Here is a 6,503-nt window from a genome sequence, read left to right as displayed (position 1 = left end):
TGCAAGCCCGGGGAAACTAAACCTAGGCCTCTGATACCAAAATTTGTAACACCCCTTCCCGGTCCACCCGTAAACCCGAATAAACCGAGTCGAGACGTTACAAACTGGTTGACTGTATGGCCTGACATGCTGAAATCATAATGTATATTGAATATAATATCATGCTGATGTTGTATACAAAAATAATGTAATTTATATTTACAAAACATGATATTAGTTTACAAAATGAAATGGGCCCAACTGTGTGCCCTGTACATGCCATAAAAAGGGTAGACAAAGATACATATTAAAATGAGTAGCTACCCTGAAGACTGAGTCTTCTATAGATGAACTGCAGCAGTTGTAAGCTGACTCTCTACGGTCCAATCTCAAAACCTGCGAGTTAAACAGGTAACTCGCTGAGCAAATAAAGCTCAGTGGATCTCTCAACAGATAAAGAAATAATTAAACACATACATGTATAGAAAGAACCATGTAAACACATATGGCACATATAAGCACACACATCATGATACTTTCATGATACCTTGATTATCTTTTGTACTGTTTATAATACTGTATAATTCATGAAATGTTATGTCAAGATATCTGTAGGGCTCCATAAGGTTATAGTGAAACCGAAGTGATAAGAAAAACTGTATGAAACTGGATGAATACTGTATGCTTGGCTGTTATGGCCCATATATAATCATATCCACTCAACGGCCTGTAGCCGGAGTATCAAACTGTATGAGGTGCAGATCTGCTATCCTATGTCGCGACATAGCCTTATCTACATGGTTTCTACCTAACCTCAATGGAGCATAATGTTGGTATGTCAATAATATAACACAACATCATATTAATAGATCATAACTTCATAATTCATAATGTATATTTGATTTCACATCATTTGCATGTTGTTTTAATACATGATTTAATGTTGTATTTTGGTATTAAGATGATTGGAGGCATATAAGTGAAGCAAGGGAATACAATTGCATTGAAAAAGAAGTCCAAAAGTGCATGAAAACACAAGTCGCGAGCGCGCCTTGCAAAGTCGCGAGCGCGTAATGCACCAGATGAGAGACAGTGAGTTATCGGGCACAAGTCGCGAGCGCGTACTTGAAAGTCGCGAGCGAGAGAAGTGCCAAATGAGAGACAGTGAGTTCCCAGGCCAAATTCGCGAGCGCGCGATGAAGGTCGCGAGCGCTTACAGGCCAAGGGCCAAGTACGCGAGCGCGTACTTCAAAGTCGCGAGCGCGAGATGTGCCAAATGAGAGACAGAGAGTTTGCGAGCACAAGTCACGAGCGCGTACTTGAAAGTCGCGAGCGCGAGATGTGCCAAATAAGAGTCAGAGAGTTTTAGGTGAAAGTCGCGAGCGCGCATTTGAAAATCGCGAGCGCGAGAAGGCAACGCGAGCTCGTCATGCGATTCGCGCGCGCGCTTCGCATTTTTCAGCCTGCACAGTCTGTACTCTTTTGATCATATCTCTCAATATACAACTCCAATTTGGATGATTAAAAAACCCATGTAAAGCTAACACATAGAGGAACAAATAACTCTTCTATGACACTTCCTAATTCCATCATTAAATGGGGTCAAAATCAAGATGAAGTTACTGGTAAAATTTCCAGTAAGCCCTGTTTCAACATAAACTCAATATTCACTTCATTTATTCAATACCTCCCCTGTTCTCCCCTGTTTCTCACCATTACCAGTCCTCCCACTCAACATGAAGCAATATTGTCTCATTAGCAACACACCACACAATTCTCATACAAAGAGAATGGTAAAGGAAAAGAGATATCAAACCTTTACTCCAAAAGCTTGAGCTCCTCTTTAACTTCTTTTTTCTACACTCTTTGAACTCCCTTCACCTATAAATAAGAATTCTTATAAATTCTAAAATAATAGCACCAAATGATTCAATTATGAACTTCAAGAAGGTTTACTTACTTGGATAGAAGAAAAATTGAAGTTAAGGCTTAACTACCATTAAAATTGAAAGGAAGGTGGAAGAGGAAAGGAAGAAAATGAAGAAGATGAAGATAAAGATGAAAAATGGGAAAGTGAAATGGGTATGCACGGGTAGGCTCTAAATATCCATGACTTTGTGTGTAAAAGTTCTAAATGGTACCTCAATTGTAAACAAGCTACAACTTAATACCCAAGCTTGATCTTTTAATGCAAATCAATCCTCACCCATATGCTTTGATCTTTTCTCTCACTCAAGTAACTCCACTTATAAACCCATTCTACCCCAACCGGGTTTGGTTCAACTCGACTTAACTCGACTACTCAACTCTATGCTAAGACTCAACTCGGTAGGATGTCACAATTAAATTGTAACAGCCCAGCCCATGATAGATATTGTCCGCTTTGGGTGCCAAACCTGGTCTGAACCCTCACGGTTTTGTTTTTGGGCCAGGGAAAACCTCCGCTCTGCCAGCCCAAAACGCGTCTACCATGTTCAAGGTTGCCACCCTTTATGTATAGGACTTCCACCTTGTGCGTAGCCGATGTGGGATTCGCCTAAGGTGTTGTGCCCCAAACCTGGGATGTCACATACACCCCCCCTTAGGGACTCAGCGTCCTCGCTGAGGTTTGCCCCACCACCGGCCAGAGGGACAAGGCTTGGCTCTGATACCAAATTGTAACAGCCCAGCCCATGGTAGATATTGTCCGCTTTGGGTGCCAAACCTGGCCTGAACCCTCACGGTTTTGTTTTTGGGCCAGGGAAAACCTCCGCTCTGCCAGCCCAAAACGCGTCTACCATGTTCAAGGTTGCCACCCTTTATGTATAGGACTTCCACCTTGTGCGTAGCCGATGTGGGATTCGCCTAAGGTGTTGTGCCCCAAACCTGGGATGTCACATGAACAATCCAAAATATGACTGTTGCTATAATATGAAAACTACTTATCGAAATATATATATATATATATATATATTTTTTTTGACAATGAGGTTTGATCCCCTCGAGCCGTAGAACGTAAAGGGTCTTGGCTCTTCTAATAAAGTGCGCTTCTCAAGAATTAAATTTATGTCCTTACCTTAACGAAGATCGAGATCGCTAACCTCTTCAACTAATACTTTGTTGATTACTTAATTAATCCTAGGCTAAATCATTAAAAAAATTTTAAACTTTGCAGGTATTTTTAATCATACACTAAATCAAACTTTCTTCTCCTAGTATCCAAGTATTCGGGGAGGGGGGATTCGACCCCAATCAGTTACATAGTCGTATACACACTTATCACTAGACTATGTTTTGGTGTGCAAATTGTATCCAATTTAATGAATAAAATATTATTTTTATAGGATCCATACTCTTTCTGATTGGTCAGGTGAACTCACGATAATTTTATATTTATTTATGTAAATATTAAAACAAAAAATAAGATATTCATCTTAAAAATAAAATACTTTTATTTTTTTATATAATGTTGACAACAAGTAGTGACTCTCTAAAAATAAAATTATGCCATAATGAATAACGTTTATTTTTGTGAGATATCTAACTTAAGTATAATAAACTTCAACTAAAATTTCATGCTTAAAAAATGGCAAAACAAGAACTTGAACTAATTTTCTACGCTTGTAGCTAACTAAAATTATTATTTTTCTCAATTTTTATGAATTTAAATTTTTAACCAATATTCAAAGTGTTGTTAAATGGTAAGTTTTTTGTTAACCTAACTACGAGAGAGAGTATATGTTTAAAGAAAATAATAATTTATTCATTAAATTGGATATAATTTGAAATCAAGGTGCTATTATAATTAAAATTAAAGTTCCTGGTACTAGGAGAAGAAAGTAAATTTAGGGTACAATTAAAACTACCTGCAAAATTTGAGTTTTTTTAGTGATTTATTCAATTAATCCTGAAGGTTTGACATTTTCTTTCCTTTTTTCAATATTTGAGGTTAGGGTGACTTAATGAAGTGACGAAGTTCTATAATGCAATATTTATGGCTTATTTTTAGATGTTGTCCATGAACTATAGCCATTATCATATTGTCGTCCTTTGAATTTAATTTGTAACACTAAAATTCCTTAACTTTGATTTATGTAACAGAAAAGTAACCTTTGTTCGTTTTTTCTACATTGGGGACACCAGAATGCTATATGGTAGCGCACACAGAAGTTTTTTTTTTCTATACACTTAAACCGGCCTTCTCTCTTTTCACTTTAACTTTATTAGTACATTCTCTGGCATTGTAAATCAACCTTCCTTCTATACTCTAATTTTCTCCTCCGTCCATATCTCTACATATCCTCTCTCTTATTTCTCCATTATCACTACCATCACTGTCCTCCTTTCTCAATAATGGTCATTAAGATAATTTAAGATGATTGAGAATGGTTGAGTGTGAATTTGGTGTCAAGGTTGTATGATTAAACAAATTGAATGATTTTAGGTATTTGGTTGATTTTCTATAGATTAGGTATTATGGTGTACGAAAGATTATTATGTTAATTAGGTGTTAGAAGATTTGATATGCATAAATTAATGGCAGAGGTATGTTAAGGATGATTAAAGAAGTAAGGTATTCTTAAGCTTATTACTTTGGAAGCTACTTAGAAATTCAGCCACTGAGATTAACTTAGTTAAATAGGTTAACGAACTTCAAAATTACGAAATTTTATAGAGAACTATGTTAGGATGTTGTGGTAAAAGCAAGTGCAATGGATAATAGGAAAAGAAGTTGTAGCTAATTATATGCAGGTTGTTCAGTAGAAAGCCTGATTGAAATTTAGGTACTGTCACTGAGTTATTTAGCTATGCAAATGAGCTCCAGAATTCATAAAATTTTATATGGAAGTAGCATGTGATGTGAGAAAAATCTATTAAAATTTCAGGACAAGTGAATTTAAGGAACTAAAGATATAGCCAAAGGGAGGCAAGCTGCTCACACGATGGAAAATTTGTACTTCATTAGAATGTAATGAATTGAGCATGATTTGATATGCTATTAAATTCCGTTATTTTAGTTATTATTTTTATGTTTTTAGGATGTGATTAAGTGTTGAAAATGAAGTAATTCATGTTTAAATTAAGGTCATATGGTACTTAGTCAAGAATAGTAAAATTGAAGGAAAAGCGTGAATATTACATTCTAATGCTTAACTTGCATCCCTATGATAGAATATTTGTGTTTGTTGTGTAGTATGGAGTTATATGAATATTAATTTCATGCTACAGCTTCTAAGAGGAGAGGATTGAAAAGAGAAGCCAATAGGTAAAGGAGAGGAGCTGGGGGAACCTTCTAGTGTAGGTTAGTGCACTATATCTGTAACTTATATTGTTCATGTGATAAGAAAAATAGTTTAAAAGAAATATTTCATGAAAAGTTGCAAAGATAAAAGCAATATGCTAAGCTTACTATTTTATGAGCTTTTATAAAAGAAAAAAGAGTTGATTTGTTTATCAAATTTTTGTATCAAATGAAATTGAATTCAAATGTAATTATTGCATTTATGAATTGATTATAAAGAAAGCAGATGCTACAATTATAGTTAAATGTGTTTTATACAAAATAATAAAGAGCTAATATTAAATATTTTATAATAGTTGAAAATGAATTTCAAAGCACTCATTTGAATGAAAAATGGAGGATAATCTTAAAAGAATTGATATAGAAAATATTTGAGCAAAATGAATTGCTTCTCATTATAGTTAATGATTGATTTATAATAGAGATGTTTTAAAAGTCTCACAGCTAAATTTATGATATGGTTATTACCCGATATTACTTCATTTATTGAAGTTGATATTATGACACGGCGGAGATTTGAATCTCTCAAATAATAATTCTTGATTTTGAAATAATTTTCGAAGAAAACGACAAAGTTATACTTGTGTACTACCTGTAGTTTAGTTGAGTTATAAAGTTCACTTTCCAACTAATTCAACAGCGACCTTTCATCAATATAAAGGGCCGGGAAGCTCTAATGTATGGATGCACACATCATTCTCACTGTGTCATCACAAAATCCCCACATAAGAATATTTATTTCTATTTTCTTTTTCATTTAAAAAGGGAATCACATTTATGGATTTCACCACTTAGTTTGTTTTTTCCTTTTTTTTTAAAAAAAATATATATAAAATCACAAATCAATTTTTATATATTACACTAAATTGATGTTCCTGGTTCAGACAAGAATATGTTACCCATATCAGATTAAAATATTTATAATATAAAAAATAATTTCTTAGCCTATTAGAATCTAACTCTAATTAATAAAATAAGGGATTAAAAGATCCGGCGTATGATATGAAACAATTAATAAAAATTAATTTTTTATTAAAATGAAAGTGTTTTTAACTATTTAATGGAAAAAAAAATATAATATTTAAAAAATAGTATTTTGATTCGCTTGCTCTATGACTTGGACCCACAGAATGGGTCTAAACAAATATAATCCAAAAAAAAGGACAAAATAAAGAATAATGCTATTTTCTTTTTCAAAAATATAATCCACTCATAATAATAACAAATACTAGAAGTACTCTAC

This window comes from Jatropha curcas, chromosome 11 (assembly GCF_041381405.1).
Source record: "Jatropha curcas cultivar XTBG-Jc1 chromosome 11, XTBG_Jcur_1.0, whole genome shotgun sequence".
Lineage (NCBI taxonomy): Eukaryota > Viridiplantae > Streptophyta > Magnoliopsida > Malpighiales > Euphorbiaceae > Jatropha > Jatropha curcas.
The sequence above is the reverse complement of the archived record's forward strand: the minus strand, read 5'-3'. Positions refer to the sequence as shown.